At 41.5% G+C, this 17,138-nt stretch overlaps 1 protein-coding gene and 1 long non-coding RNA gene across 6 annotated transcripts in view; one reads left to right on the top strand and one right to left on the bottom strand.

Moving 5' to 3' along the window:
• The window catches only part of TCF20 (transcription factor 20), a 187,598-nt gene that overhangs the window by 64,789 nt on the left and 105,671 nt on the right, over positions 1-17,138 (bottom strand). The window lies entirely within an intron of this gene.
• LOC119468464 overlaps positions 6,803-17,138 on the top strand; it is a 20,172-nt gene continuing 9,836 nt past the window's right edge. Inside the window, exon 1 of the long non-coding RNA XR_005197148.1 lies at positions 6,803-7,747. This is a non-coding gene — a long non-coding RNA (uncharacterized LOC119468464). The remainder of the gene's footprint in view (positions 7,748-17,138) is intronic.

Here is a 17,138-nt window from a genome sequence, read left to right as displayed (position 1 = left end):
TACAGCTGACAACCCCACTTTATTCAAATGAAGACAACATGGTAGAGAGAGGTTTAGTAGCTGCCTAAGGCCTCAGGTCTGAGCTTGGGCAGCGGCTTGGGAGCTTGTACTCCACCACCATCCCTTACAGAGTAACTGCGAACATGGCACCATTTATGAAGAGGAATGAGGCTAGTAAAGGGAATCAAGAGTGCTTTGCCAAACACGGCAACACGCAATTTCCACTGCACGCCCACATGGAAACGGCAGAGAGACAGCTAGTGTGACTGGATCACCAAGCAAAGGTGGGGTAGAGATAAAAATGGGAAGGTCATTAGTACAGAGGTAGTATTTTAAGCCAACAGAGTAGATGAGATCACCCAGAACAGTTTTTCAAACTACAGGCTGTGAAATCAATTTAGTGGGTCATGAAAGCACTTAAAAAAATAAATAAATAAAAAAGAGCAGAATGGAAAATAACAGAGTCCATGGCTCATGAAGTGTAAGAACTGTTGTGTGAAATTTTTGTTTGTTGTTCTGCGTGTGCGCAAGATGGCGTAGTGTTTGTACTTGACTGGCATTTGGTATGGCTGGCAAAAAGATCTAAAATCACTGGTCCAGAGACTAAGTTGGAGTAACTGATTCCTGAAATCACTCTAGCACTTAGAAGTTGGGAAAAAGGAAAAGAAGCCAGAAAAGGAGAGTAAAGAAACTGCGAGGAAGGAGGAAAGGCAGTGTGGAGCCCAAGCAAATGTGACACGTTGGACATCTGACATGCTGGCGAGTCATGCAGTATGGCCACAAAAGAGATGTCCATAATTATGGAATGGCAAGGTAAGCACACAGCTGTGGGAGCAGAGGGGCAAGTGACCTGTTTAAGCTTAGCAGAGAATAAAAAAGGGAGGGAGAAAGGTGATATTAGGATTTCGAGATCTAGGTTTAAGGGAACAGCAGGATATCCAGTCTGTAACTTCCATAAACAGCAAACATCCAATCATTCTTTTCTACTGTTGCTTTTAAGCATCTACTATGTGCTGGGCTGTTTACTGGACCTGGGAAAATAACTGGGACACTGTTCTATCCTGAAAAGCCTCAAACCCTACAAGAGAGTAACACAACTGCAGTACAGTGAAGAAAGGGTCAGAAGACAGTGTGTGTTAACAGGTTTGTTGAAGGCCATGGCAATTTTCCTTTCCAACCATACTGCTCATTATTGGCCAACCAAATCCACCACTCCACACAGATTGTGCTCTCTGACCTCTTGGTTCGTGCTTGACCTCTCCCCAAAATAGTTTCCAAATCTGAGTCATTCCTCAAGGCCATTTGGCTTCCTCACTGAAGCTTTCAGGAAAACTGCTCAGCTTGGTGATCATGCCTTCCCCAAACAGCTACAGCACTTCTCGTCCATACACCATTACCTGGTGGCTGTGTCCTTATTTCCCTATTTACTTATGTCTTTTCTCCCCAGCTGAGCCATACATTGTTGAAGGCACGTAACAAACATGTCTCATATCTACAAGATCCTCGAACAGCAGCCAGGCAAACACTGTTGCTCTGCTACTACACTTCCCTCCAATCCAACTTGCATTTCAGCATCTTACTGAAAAAGATGTGATTAATTCACCCCCTGGCTATTTTAAAACCTTCACTGGCTCCCAGTTATTAGTATAGCACATGCAGACTTGTCTTCCAGGTGAGCCACGCAGCTTTCCCCTTCCCTGCCTCCCAAACACCTTAAAGTTGAGGCAACAGCAATAAAAACAGTCACGTACTACATAACGCATTTCTGTCAACGATGACCACATACACGACGGTGGTCCCATTAAGAGTACAATGGAGCTGAAAAATTTCTATTGCCTGGTGACTTTGTAGCTATCATAATGCAATGTATTACCTCCTTGTTTATTGTGATGCAGGTATAAACCTACTATACTGCCAGTGATATAAAGCATAGCATATACAACTAGTACAGTACTTAATAAATCATGTTACTGGTTTATGTATCCTATGTGGAATTCTAGTTAACTAAACTGCATGTGGGAGCATGTGCCTGTATTCCTGGCTACTCAGGAGGCTGAGGCAGGAAGATTTCTTGCGCCCTGGAATTCAAGTCTAGCCTGGGCAACATGGTAAGATATCTCGAAAAATAAATCAAAATAAAAAATGTTACAGGCCGGGCGCAGTGGCTCATGCCCGTAATCCCAGCACTTTGGGAGGCCAAGGCAGGCAGATCAGGGGGTCAGGAGTTCAAGACCAGCCTGGCCAACATGGTGAAACCCTGTCTCTACTAAAGATACAAAAAATTAGCCAGGTGTGATGGTACGTGCCTGTAATCCCAGCTCCTCGGGAGGCTGAGGCAGGAGAAACACTTGAACCCCGGAGGTGGAGGTTGCAGTGAGGCAAGACTGCGCCATTGCACTCCAGCACAGGTGACCGAGTGAGACTCCGTCCCAAAAAAATAAAAAATTTAAAAAAACTTAACTGTAAAACAGCCACAGTCAGGGCTTGCAGGAGGTACCAAAAGGGCGGCACAGTGGCTCACACCTGTAATCCCAGCACTTTGGGAGGCCAAGATGGGCAGATCACTTGAGACCAGGAGTTCAAGACCAGCCCCGCCAACATGGCACAACTCTGTCTCTACTAAAAATACAAAACTCAGCTGGAACTATTGATGCATGCCTGTAATCTCAGCTACTCAGAAGGCTGAGGCAGAGAATCACTTTAACCTGGTAGGCAGAGGTTGCAGTGAGCTGAGATCATGCCACTGCGCTCCAGTCTGGGCAGCACAGTAAGACTATCTCAAAAAATAACCAAAGCAAACAAACAAAAGAAAGCATTGTTATCATAAGAGATGATAGCTCCATGTGTGTTACTGCCCCTGAAGACCTTTCAGTGGGAAAAGATGTGAAGCTGGAAGACAGGGATATTGATTATTCTGACCCTGTGTAGGTTTAGGTTAATGCATGTGTTTGTGACTTAGTTTTAACAAAAGTGTTTAAAAAGTAAAAAGTATGGCCAGGTGTGGTGGCTCACGTCTGTGATCCCAGCACTTTGGGAGGCTGAGGTAGGCGGATCACATGAGGTCAAAAGTTCCAGACCGGCCTGGCCAACATGCAGAAACCCAGTCTCTACTAAAAAAAATACAGAAATTAGCCAGGTGTGGTGGCATGTGCCTGTAGTCCCAGATACTCAGGAGGCTGAGGCAGGAGAATCACTTGAACCTGGGACATGGAGGCTGCAGTGAGCCAAGATTGCACCATTGCACTCCAGCCTGGGTGACACAGCAAGACTCTGTCTCAAATAATAATTTAAATAGAAAAAAATCTTATAGAATAAAGTGGGCAGGCCTGGTGGCTCACACCTATAATTCCAGTACTTTTGGGAGGCAGAGGAGAAAGGATTGTTTGACACCAGGAGTTTGAGACCAGCCTGGGCAGCATAGCATCCACCCCCCCCCCAAAAAGTAATAACCAAAAATGCCCCCACACATTGCCAAAAGAGGGGGCAGGGAGGAATTTCTAGCCCCAACCTCGAGAACCAGTACTTTAAGAGAAGCATAGCCAAGCATGGTGGCATACACCTATAGTCCTAGCTACTGAGGAGGCTAAAGTAAGGATTGCTTGAGCCCAGGAGTTTGAGGTTACTGCAAGCTATGACTGTGCCACTGCACTCCAGCCTGGGCAACAGAGACCTTATCTCTAAGAGTAATTAATGATAACAATGAAGTTTACCGGCCGGGTACAGTGGCTCATGCCTGTAATCCCAGCACTTTGGGAGGCGGAGGCGGGTAGATCACAAGGTCAGGAGATTGAGACCATCCTGGCCAACATAGTATAACTCCATCTCTACTAAAACACAAAAAACTAGCTGGGCATGGTGGCTGGTGCCTGTAGTCTCAGCTACTCGGGAGGCTGAGACAGGGGAATAGCTGGGACCCGGGAGGCAGAGGTTGCAGTGAGCTATCATTCCGCTGCACTCCAGCCTGGTGAAAAAGCGAGATTCTGTCTCAAAAAAAAAAAAAAAAAGTTTATAAAATAAGGATACAATGACAGAAAATATTTTGAACAGCTGCACAATATGTCTGTGGTTTAAGTATTATTACAAAAGAGTCAAAAGATTAAAAAATTTTTAAGTTTATAAAGTAAAAAAGTTACAGTAATCTGAAGTTAATACTGAAACAAGGAAACTTTTAAAAATAAATTTAGTGTAGCTAAATGTACAATGTTAATAAATCTACGGTAGTGTACAGTAATGTCCTAGGCCATCATTCACTCACCACTCCCTCACTGACACCCACAGCAACTTCCTTCATCTTTTATACCTTATTTTTACTGTACCTTTCCTATGTTTACATACATTCAGATACATATATACCTACCATTGTGTTACAATCGCCTACAGCATTTGATACAGTTTAACATGTGGTACAGGTTTGTAGCCTAGGAACAAAAGGCTACACTGCATAGCCTACATGTGCAGTTGGCTACAGCCAGGCTAGGTTAGGTGTGTCTAAGTACATCCTAAGATGCTTGAATAATGACAAAAATCACTCAGTGATGCACTTCTTACAACATATTCTGTTGTTAACTGAGGCATGATTGTACCAAAACAAAACAAAAAACCTACCACCAGTACCACCAAAGGTGTGCAGAGATGAAAATTAAAAAGACTGATATTCGTTGAACTGCTGACAACAGATGTTTTGCCGGTAGGACTACAGGGGATAGTAACACTTTAGAAACTAGTCTGACCAACATGTTAATTTGAAAACAGGAAACAAAATTGCCTCAGCCTCCCAAGTAGCTGGGATTACAGGCATGTGCCACCAGGCCCAGCTAATTTAGTATTTTTAGTAGAGATGGGGTTTCACCAGGTTGGCCAGGCTGGTCTTGAACTCCTGACCTCAAGTGATCCACCTGCCTCAGTCTCCCAAAGTGCTAGGATTACCAGCCTGGCACCCAGCAGCAAAGGAAAATATTATAGCCTCATTTAATCTTACCTCTATGATGGAGTAACTAGCCATCCTCTGCAGATGAGGAAACAGAGGCTCAGAAAGTTCATTAACTCTCGTAAGGTTATACAGCCAGTCAGTGAAGAAGACAGGCTGGGACTAATACAGTATGTGCCCTCACTTCTACCATTCTTAGCAACGTTCTGTGTATGCCCCGGCATGCCCAGCACGCACCTCTCATATCTTTTCCTTTGTACAGCTCGTTTCAGCCTGAATAATACCAGCTTTGCTGACATACCACTCACCTTTCAAGTCCAGTGCAAGTCCCACTTTTCCCTTAACACCTTCTTAGAACGCAAACCATGATCAGCATGACCAGAGTTATCTACCTTTCTATTTCTCCTACAGCACAGGACCTTAGTTTTCCTACTGCCACGCACATAGCAAGCATTGGAACACTGGGTGAATTAAGTTGACAACATAAATTCTCTTTCTAACAAACGTAAAGGTAACAGATGAAGACCAAAAGTTTTAATCTGTGAGGAATATTAATACCAGGAAAGGGTTTCCACAATCCCTCCCCTCATTCTCTGCTCTGAACCTCACCATTCATTGAAGCATAAGGTGAGGCAGATTAATTTTCACCTCTTCCACAAAGTGGCTTTACATAATAAATCCCACTTCTGAAGAATAAAAGCTACCTAACTTGTTAATAAAAATGTTTATTCTTTTTCTTTCTCTCTTTCTTCCTCTAAAAAAAAAAAAAAAAAAATGTAAACAATCCCTTTAAAGTTTTTAAAATTACTTTCAAAGCCTGACCCCTGAAAGCACTTAATTATAATACAAACAACATGTAAAAATACTAAAAGTTATTTTCCATATACATAAACATGGAGACACAGAACCTGTGAAACAGACACATTTAAAATTCAAAATGCTCTTAATAACTGACCACATCTGAATTTATGAGCAGAAGTTGAGTCCAAACAAAAACACACCGTAAAACAAAAGTGCTGGCTAACAACCTTTGAAAGGAAATATAGGATGGGACAAACAGATTTTAATGCGTCCTTGGCCTTCCTGAGCAAAGCAATGAGAAATGCAGTCAACCAAAGCACTTAGACTTGGTTTTACTGGAGGTATCAACACCATAGGTCAACCTGTCAACTGAAGCAAAAAGCAGAACCGAGTTCTATGGGTATAGTCCTCTCCAGATAAAAGCCAATGGACCTTTTTACAGTTTATGGGGTCCTCTCCGTATGGCTGGGGATGCAGGCATGAGAGGAATATTGACTGGGTGATTAATTCCTGTGGAATGAGCACAGGAGTTAGGAGAAGCGGAGGTTGAGTCCACACACACTGCACTTTCACGGTTGCCTCCAACTCACCACAATTCCAAATACCAAGAAACAATGTACTAGTACTTGGTTTTTTAAATGTCCATAAGCTAAACATCCTTCTGAAGATTGAGCTTCCCACTTAAAAGCCCAAACCAATATATACTTAGAAGGATTATTTCAAATATATTACAAACATCAAAATGCTAACACCAAACTAAGGCAAAATAATTACCTCTAAGTATCCAAGAAGAGCATCAAGAATTAGCAAATTAATTCAGGGTCAGAAAACATTAAAGAAACAAAAAGATCATTTTAGTAGCATAAGAACTTTGTGCCAGGTGTGGTGGCTCTTGCCTGTAATCCCAGCACTTTGGGAGGCTGAGGCGGGCAGATCACGAGGTCAGGAGTTTGAGACCAGCCTGGCCAATATGATGAAACCCTGTCTCTACTAAAAAACACAAAAATTGTCCGGGCATGGTGGCACACGCCTGTAGTCCCAGCTACTCGTGAGGCTGAGGCATTGGAGGGCAGAGGTTGCAGTGAGCCAAGATTGTGCCACTGACCTCCAGCCTGGGCAACAAAGTGAGACTCAGCCTAAAAAAAAAAAGGAACGAACTTTGTAATTGTCCGTAGCTCTAGACCTTATTTTAGGGTGCTAGCTGTAACTGTAATCAGGAGGGTGCCATGTATAAATATAACAGATACTGAGACAAAAGAAAACTATTCCTGACAACAGTTTGCCCTCTTTCCCAAGAGATTTAAGGAATAACCATAAAATCTACCTCCTCCTTTCTCAAATGGGGACTTCTTTGATGTAATGTATCAGGGAGAAGAACAAGTTACCCTGGGTATCAACCAGCACACACCATTTCTGTCCTGAAATGACAGCAAGAACATTGAGTAGTAGTACTGTCTTACCGAGAGTCAAACAAATGACTTGAAGGAAGAGACCAAGAAAAATATGTTTAGAAAATCATCTAGAAATAGGATTTTATTTTAGTAAGCAAAGTGAACAAAAAATACAATTTTATTTTGGCAAGTTACAATTGCTTCCATGATTAAATTTGTTTTCTATTGATTCTCCTGGGTCATGTGTTGGAAAAAGTACTATACTTAGAATTAGGTAATCTAAATACTTCCTAGTTTTGCCATTTGTTCTGTGACTTGGGCAAGTTATTTAACCCACGTCTCACATTCTTCATCTGCAAAAATGGAGTTAACCTACCTTGCCACCTCACAGGAATGTCCCACAATAAGTTTGCTAACAGCTAAGTATCATATAAATTAAAATTATCACTGTTAGTATTACCACCTTCCTTCCCTCTCTCATGTAAAAACTTGAACCAATAATAAAACAGGCAAAAGACACCAGACACAGTGGCTCATGCCTGCAATCTTAGCACTTTGGGAGGCTGAGCTGGGCAGATCATTTGAGGTCAGGAGTTCAAAACCAGCCTGACCAACATGGTGAAATCCTGTATCTACTAAAAATATAAAAATCAGCTGAGCATGGTGGCAGGAACCCGTAATCTGACAACTGCTTGTACCCAGGAGGCAGAAGTTACAGTGAGCCGAGATCACACAACTGCACACTCCAGCGCGACAGTGAGACTCCGTCTCCAAAAAAAAAAAAAAAAGATAAAATACAACATGAAAAAGAAGTTAGCTATCAAACAAACAAAAAACAAAATAAACCTTAAAAAAACACAATAAAGGGCTGAGCGCGGTGGCTCTTGCTTATAATCACAGCAATTCGGGAGGCCATCTCTACTAATAATACAAAACTTAGCCAAGCGTGGTGGTACATGCCTATAATCCCACCAACTCAGGAGGCTGAGGCAGGAAAATTACTTGAACCCGGGAGGCAGAGGTTTCGGTGAGCCGAGATGGTGCCATTGCACTCTAGCCTGGGCAACAAGAGCAAAACTGTTTCAAGAACAACAAAAAAAGCCACAATAAATAACTACTGACTGGTGTCACAGCACTCTGTGACAGGTAATTTTTGTCATTCTTAATTAGGAAAGATCCCACACCTTGGGATCTACAGTCCATTGATAGAAAACACAGCAGGGTTAAATCCTCATCAATCCTCTAATTCACAAAGAAGAATGCCAACGGAGCACATTCTTACTGTACATAGCAAGAACTAGAAGCCACAAGACCAATCCCCCACCCTCCCCACAGAGGGACAGTGGCCTGACATTTGGGAGCCCTACTTGATGGCAGATGACCTCTAAAGTACAAGAGTTCTTCTTCCTTCACTGACCACTGGCATGAAATTAGCAAACACCCTAACCTCAGTCATTCTGAAATAAACCCATGGAGAGTCACCTGCAATCCTAAATTTTGAAAATAAAAAAGCCAGAGACACAAACATGCTATGAAAAATCAGCCATAAGCATAACCTTGCAGGTATTGTGGGTTTGGTTCCAGACCATCGCAATACAGCAAGTCACACAAATTTTCTGGTTTTCCAGTGCATATCAACTTTTATATGTTTATACTATACTAAGTGTGAAATGTCATTATGTCTAAAAGACAATGTACATACCTTAATTTAAAAAATTCTTTATTGTTAAAAAAATGCTAATAATCACCTAAGCCTTCAGGGAGTACTAATCTTTTTGCTGGTAGAGGTTATGCCCTCATTTGATAGCTGATAACTAATTAGGGTGGTGGTTGCCGAAGGCTGAGGTGGCTGTGGCAATTTCTTCAAATAACACAACAATGAAGTGCTATACAGACTGGCCTTTCGTAAGAGATTTTTCTATAGCATGCCACGCTGCCTGATAGCATTTTGCCCAAGGTGGAACTTCTTTCATAATTGGAGTCAGTTCTCTCAAACCCTGCCACTGCTTTATCAACTACGTTCATGTAATATTCTAAATCCTTCATTGGCATTTCAACAATGTTCACAGCCATCTTCACCAGGAGTAGATTCTATCTCAATAAATCGCCTTCTTTGCTCATCCATAAGAAGCAATTCCTCATCTGTTCAAGTTTTATCGTGAGATTACAGCAATCCAGTCACATCTTCAGGCTCTACTTTTGAGTTTTTTTGCTATGTCTACCACATCTGAATTTCCTGCCTACATTCAAGTCTTGAACACCTCTCAAAGTCATCCAGGAGGGCTGGAATCATCTTCTTCCAAACTCCTGTTCTTGTACTGACCTCCTCCCATGAATCACAAATATTCTTAATGGCATTTAGAATGGTAAATCCTTTCCAAAAGGTTTTCAACTCACTCTGTCCAGACCCACTAGGGGAATTATCTATAGCAGCTGGAGCCTTATGAAGTATATATTTTAAATAATAAGACTTGAAAGTCAAAATGATTCCCTGATCCAGGGGCTGCAGAATAGATGTTGTGTTAGCAAGTATGAAATCACCACTAATCTCCTTGTACATTTCCATCAGAGCTCTTAGGTGACCAGATGTAGCACTGTCAATACGGAGCAATATTTTGAAACATATCTAATCTGAGTAGTCGGTCTCAACAGTGGGCTTAAAATATTCATTAAACCATGCTGTAAACAGATGTGCTGTCATCTAGGTTTTGTTGATCCACTGAAAGAGCACAGGCAGAATAGATTTAACATAAATTTATGGGCCCTAAAATTTTTTGTATGGTAAATGAGCACTGTCATCAACTTAAATTCACAAGCTGCACCAGCTCCTAATAAGAGAGTCAGTCTGTATTTTGAAGCCAGACATCCACTTTTCCTAACTATGAAAGTCCTAGATGGCATCTTCTTCTGACCTAAGGTTACACTAACAATCTGTTTAATACAGCCACCTTCATCAGTGATCTTGGCTACATCTTCTGGGTTACTTGCTGCAGCTTCTACATTAGCAGTTGCTGTTTCAACTTGCACTTTAATGTTAAAAAAGAGATGGCTTCAAGAACTTCATGAACCAATCTGTGCTAGCTTCAAACTTTACTTCTGCAACTTATTACCTTTTTCAGCCTTCACAGAAGAGAAAAGAGTGAAAGTCTTGCTCTGGATTAGGCTCTGGCTTAAGGGAATGTTGTGGCTGGTTTTATTTTCCATCTGGGTCACTAAAACTTTTATCTGTAACAGCAATAAGCTGTTTCGTTTTCTTATTCATGTGCTCACTGGAGTTGTACTTTTAATTTTCTTCAAGAACCTTTCCTTGCATTTATAACTTGGCTACATGTTTGGTGCAAAAGGCCTAGTTTTCAGCCTATCTTGGCTTTCGACATGTCTTCCTCACTAAACAATCATTTCGAGCTTCTGATTTAAAGTTGGAGATGTGCTAAACACAAAATTAACCAAGCGTGATGGTACATGCCTATAATTCCAGCTACTCGGGAAGCTGAGGCAGGAGAATCACCTGAACCCGGGAGGTGGAGGTCTCAGTGAGTCAAGATTGCACCACTGTACTCCAGCGTGGGCAACAAGAGCAAAACTCCGTCTCAAAAAATTAATTAGTTAATTAATTAGAAAGTTTACAATAAATATTGGCAGAATTACCAAAATATGACACTAAGACACAAAGGGAGCATATGCTGTTGGAAACTTGGCACCTCTAGAGTTAGACTTGCTCAATGCAGGGTTGCCATAAACCTTCAATTTATAAAACAAAAAATCCCACAATATCTGTGAAGTACAATAAAGTGGAATGCAATAAAATGATGTATGCCTATATTTCCAAAGGCTTCTAGGTGGTAACGCTAATAGCTAAAATTTATCTAATGGTTACTATAAGTCTGGCAACATTCTAAAAGCTTTAGTGATGAACTAATTTAACTGGCACGACCACCCATAAGGTAGGTACAATTATTATTTCCATTTTCTAGACAATGAAACAGAGGCAGAATAGTTATTTGCTTGAGGTCACACTGCAAAAAAGTGGCAGAGCTGGGATTCAAAAATCAGGTGACCAGCTGCAAAGACCATGCTCTAGATAGTGAACCTTAAAGCACCCACCAACTAACACCACATGGTTTACCCAATCAATTCAGGCATCTTAACAGTGTCACACGGAGACATAAGCAGTAATATAGTAACACATCTCTCACCGTATTGTCACTTGTTTCAAGGTTAATGTTAGAATAGCATGAGTTCATGAAAATAAGATCTCATTTTCTGTTTACAGTAACATGTACTAAATAATCTGACAAAAATTAGATGTAATATATATAAATCTTTCTAAGAGTAACAAAAATCTAACAAGATAATGAGGTATTACCAAATTAAAATCCAGGTAAAATGAAAATACAAAGAAAGAGGCAAGACCTGGGGACATTGATTTGCCAGTGGAGATCCAGGAAAGGTCCAGCTCTCTCCAAGGCCTTGCAAAGGAGGTAACTTACAACCCATAACTCAGTGACGTGCTCCCCACCACCCCCCCCGCAGCAAACCTGTGAACTGAGGCCCCAAAGGGCTGCATCCTAAGAGTAAGAATGAAGTAAATCAGCCTTTCCACAGACTCAGCTTCAAATCATCTAGATAGTTCAGAAAAACCTCAATTCTTCAACTTGTATTTATTTATTTATGAGACGAAGTCTCACTCTGTTGCCCAGTCTGGAGTGCAGTGATGCGTTTTCAGTTCACTGCAACCTCCGTCTCCCGGTTTCATATAATTCTCCTGCCTCACCCTCCCAAGTAGCTGGGATTACAGGTACCTTCATGCCAGGCTAATTTTTGTATTTTTAGTAGAGATGGGGTTTCACCATGTTGGTCAGGCTGATCTTAAACTCCTGACCTCAGCGATCTGCCTGCCTTGGCCTCCCAAAGTGCTGGGATTATAGGCGTGAGCCACCATGCTTGGCCTTTAACTTGTATTAAAATGATCCTGTTCTGCTAGTGCCGTCAGTCACCTGGAAAAAGACGTCACACCCAAAGTCTCTAATTTTTCCATAAAGAAGTTTTCAAGTACCACATCCAACACACAAATATATGAACAAAGTACAATGAGAAAGAACCATGAGCAGTTATAGATCCAAAGGAACTCCAAATACTGGAGATATCAGGAGACTAAAAAACAACTATATTTATTAAGTTCTAGGAAATAAGAGCAATGTTTGAAAAATTTAACAGGGAACAGGAATCTATAAAAAAAAAAGATTTGAAAAAAATCACAATTGGAAAATACAGTTAAGATATGGGTAAGAACTATCCATTGAGTTATTAATTTAAATTAAAAGCAGATTAATTGGCCGGGTGTGGTGGCTCACACCTGTAATCCCAGCACTTTGGGAGGCTGACACAGGAGGCTCACTTGAGGCCAGTAGTTCAAGACCAGCCTGGCCATCCTGATGAAACCTCATCTCTACTAAAAAATACAAAAATTGGCCAGGTGTGGGAGTACATGTCTGCAGTCCCAGCTACTCGAGAGGCTGAGGCACAAGAATTACTTGCAACCGGGAGGTGGAGGTTGTAGTGAGCCAAGATCATGCCTGGAAGACAAGAGTGAGACTCTTGTCTTAAAAAAAGAAAGAAAGAAAGAAAAAAAACAGATTGGTCAAAGAGAAGATTAATCGGAAGACATGCCAAAGTAACCTACCCAAAATGAACAGAAAAAAAAAAACAAAATTTGTAATGGATACCATTAAAAAAAAAAAAAAAAGAACAACAAGAGAAATCACAAAAGAAAGGGTGACTAAAAGGCTGAACATATCCCTGTATGGCTGGACTCTTAGAATGAGAAGGGAATGGGGCCAAGGCAATAAGTGAGGAGAGTTACTGGGAATTTTCCAGAGCAAATAGAAGATATCACCACAGATTCAAGAATCTTGGTGAATACGTAACATATGATCTCTGGCTGGGTTCGGTGGCTCACATCTGTAATCCCAGCACTTTGCGAGTCCGAGGCGGACGGATTACCTTACGCCAGGAGTTTTAAGACCAGCCTGGCCAACATGGTAAAACAGTCTCTACTAAAAAAAAAAAAACAAAAATTAGCCAGGTTTGGTGGCACACGCCTGTAATCCCAGCTACTCGGGAGGCTGAGGCAGGAGAACTGAGTGAACCCAGGAAGCGGAGGTTGCAGTGAGCCAAGATCACACAACTGCACTATAGCCTAGGTGACAGAGTGGGACTCTGTCTCAGAAAAATAAAAAAAAAACCATATCATCTCTATTATCTAGAATATCTTCCAAAACTGACATGAACCTGCTTCTTTAGTACCACAGTTAAACAATTATCTACTGTGGTCCTCTATGAGGGGTTATCATAGGCTATACTAATAGGCAAACTTATAACATTCTCAGCGTGTGAGGAGCTCAATGTCAAAGATTTTAAGAGGTATGTTCAACTGTAAACATCTCCCTACCTATACCTTTCTCTGAAGATATATAAATAGCCAATAAGCATATGAAAAGATGCTTAACATTACTAGTTATTAGGGAAATGTGCTATGAAAAAGAAAACAAACGCAGGAACAAAATGCTACAGAGAAGTATTTAAAAGGAAAATGAGTTAAACTTAAATGCAATAGAACTAAAAGGCACGCGTAGGAGTAACCACAAGGATACGATGTTACCCAATGGCCCAGGCCTAGAAGCTACTTGCACTCCTTTCACTGTGCTAAAGCACACCCAACAGTCTCACTGAAAGTCCTTGGACTAAGAAACTCAAAGAAGGCTCTCTTCATATTCCTCTCATCCCTTCCTAATAAAAGATTTTTAGAACAGGAAAAATTTAAATAGACAATTCTTACTTAGCTCTATTCAGGGTGACATAAATAATTCTAATGAGTACCTTTCCTTCATCTGCTTGAACCAGCATAGAGAAGCTGGTTATTAGAAGATTAGGCAAAAAGGAAGAGGAGCTCTACCATGAATTACATAAGGAATGAGCAGTCACTGGAGAGCAGAGAATACCCACAGCAGATCATCAGAAAACAAGCGCATATAGTACATGGTATCCTCCAGCTATATGAAAGCCAGTCTTTAAAGGTCCTAACAATCTCTGCCTTTTATTAAAGCTCTAACTGCTAAATAAATCTTCTCACCTAAGGAAGTAAAATGTAAGGAAATGGCTTCTATTGTTGCCCTTTCCGCAAAGCTTCTATAACATACTACAGCCCCAGATAGGGGATCAAATAGGAGATGAACTGGCTGAAAGGTAAGTCTTAACCCCCAAAATCCTGCTCCCGCCGGGCACAATGACTCATGCCTATAATCCCAGCACCCTGGGAGGCTGAATCGGGTAATCACAAGGCCAGGAGATCGAAACCATCCCAGCCTACACGGTGAAACCCCGTCTCTACTAAAATACAAAAAAACTAGCTGGGCATGGTGGCATGCACCTGTAGTGCCAGCTACTCAGGACGCTGAGGCAGGGGAATCCCTTGTACCCCGGAGGTGGAGGTTGCAGTGAATTGAGATCACGCCACTGCACTCCAGCCTAGTGACAGAGCAAGACTCCGTCTCAAAAACAAAAAGAAAAACAAAAACCCTCTGCTCCCAAGTTGGAGAGCTGACATGAAACAAGTGACACATATACCAATGTGTTGATGGAATCAAATGAACCAGCTGGGTTCGGTGGCTCACACCTGTAATCCTAGCACTTTGGAAAGCTGGGCAGGTGAATCACTTGAGGTCAGGAGTTCAAAAAATTAGCCAGGCGTGGTGGGCACCTGTAATCCCAGCTACTCGGGAGGCTGAGGCAGAAGAACTGCTTAAACCCGGGAGGTGGAGGCTGCAGTGAGCCAAGATCTCACCACTGCACTCCAGTCTGGGCAACAGAGCAGGACTCTGTCTCAATACATAATTAATTAAAGGAATCTTTTCTGAAGCAGATTTCTAATGAAGTTTCAGGATAGGCTGTCCATTAATTGGGAGTGTTCCTGTGATTCTGGGTTTGGAATCTGAACTTCAGACTAAAACAGAAGAGACATGATCAATATTTAACTCTAAACGTCTTTTTCTTTTTTGAGACGGAGTCTCGCACTGTCGCCTAGGCTGGAGCGCAATGGTGCAATCTTGGCTCACTGCAACCTCTGCCTCCCGAGTTCAAGCGATTCTCCTGCCTCAGCCTCCTGAGTAGCTGGGATTATAGGTACCCACCACCATACCCGGTTAATTTTCTGTATTTTTATTAAGTTGGGGTTTTACTATGTTGGCCAGGTTGGTCTTCAACTCCTGATCTTGGGATCCGCCTGCCTTGACCTCCCAAAGTGCTGGGACGACAGGTGTGAGCCACCACGCACTGCCTAGATGTCTCTCTCTTTTTTTTTTTTTGAGACGGAGTCTTACTCTGTCACCCATGCTGGAGTACAATGGCAGTGTCTCAGCTCACTGCAACCTCCGCCTCCCAGATTCAAGCGATTCTCCTGCCTCAGCCTCCTGAGTAGCTGGGACTATAGGAGTGTGCCACCACACCTGGCTAACTTTTGTATTTTTAGTACCTTACAAATTCTTATGCATGCTGGGACTGACTGTGAAAACTGGGTTTTTCTAGATCTCATGGGTCTTATGAGCTGTATAGGTTTCCAAGAGATCTGGGGAAAAAAACAACAAATGACTAAATACACAGGCACCTAAAAATTTCAAAAATCACTTAAAATTTCTACTAGCTCTGAGATTCCACTACTGTCCAAACTCACATAAGGGTTAATATCCAAACTAATTTGTTCAAATGATATTAGCAGAAAAGAGCTCCAAATCCCAGATGATACAAATTATATATCTGATACCTGATAAAGGTCTAGTATCCAGAATATATGCATATGAAAATATGGTCATCATTAGTTATTAGGGAAATATAAATCAAAACCACAAGATACCACTTCATACCCAATAGTTCAGCTACTATTAAAAAACAGAAAATTACAAGTGTTGGCCAAGATGTGGAAAACTGGAATTCTCATCCATTGCTCGTGGGAATGTAAAATGGTGCAGCCACTTTGGAAAACAATTTAGCAGTTCCTCCAAAGGTTAAACATACAGTTGCCACAGGACCAGCAATTCCACCTCAGGTATGTACCCAAAAGAAATGATAATAGAGATTCAAATGATTACATGTATGCCAAAGTCCCCTGCAGCACTATTCAAAATAGCCAAAATGTATAAATGACCCTAATGTCCATGGATACATGGATAAACAAATGTGGCATATGCTACAACATGGATAAATCTTGAAAACATTATGCTAAGTGAAATAAGCCAGACACCAATGGACAAACATTGTATGATTCCATGAACGTGAGATCTAGAAGAGGCAAATTCATAAAGACAGAGATAAGAGATTAAAAGGGTTTGGGGATCAAGGAATAGGTAGTTACTGCTTAATGAGAAGAGTTTCTGGCTAGGCACGGTGGCTCATGCCTGTAATGCCAGCACTTTGGGAGGCCGAGGTCAGGCAGCTCACTTGAGGTCAGGATTCAAGACCTGCCTGTACAACATAGTGAAACTCTGTCTCTACTAAAAAAAAAAAAAAAAAAAAAAACAAAAGTTAGCTGGGCGTGGTGGTGCATGCCTGTAATCCTGGCTTACTCAGGAGGCTGAGAGGCAGGAGAATCACTTGAACCCATGAGATGGAGTGGAGATCATGCCACTGCACTTCAGCCTGGGCTCAAAAAAAAAAAAAAAATTCTGTTCGAGTGTTGAATATGTTTTTGGAAACAGAGGTAAATGGTGGCAGAACAACCATTTTAACATAATTGTACACTTAAAAATGGCGAAAACGGCAATTTTTATGCCACTTATAAGCATATATATTTTTTACAATTTAAAAAAGAAGTAGTTAATGTGCAGCTACTTTGAAAGATAATTTGGTAGTTTTTTTTTTTGTTTTTTTGAGATGAAGTCTCGCTCTGCCCCCAGGCGGGAGTGCAGTGGTGCTCTCAGCTCACTGTAACCTCTGCCTACTAGGTTCAAGCGATTCTTCTGCCTGAG

The sequence above is a fragment of the Cebus imitator genome, unplaced genomic scaffold (genome assembly GCF_001604975.1).
Source record: "Cebus imitator isolate Cc_AM_T3 unplaced genomic scaffold, Cebus_imitator-1.0 Scaffold435, whole genome shotgun sequence".
Taxonomy (NCBI): Eukaryota; Metazoa; Chordata; class Mammalia; order Primates; family Cebidae; genus Cebus; species Cebus imitator.
Note: the sequence above shows the minus strand (reverse complement) of the source record. Positions and strands in the feature narration are given on the sequence as shown.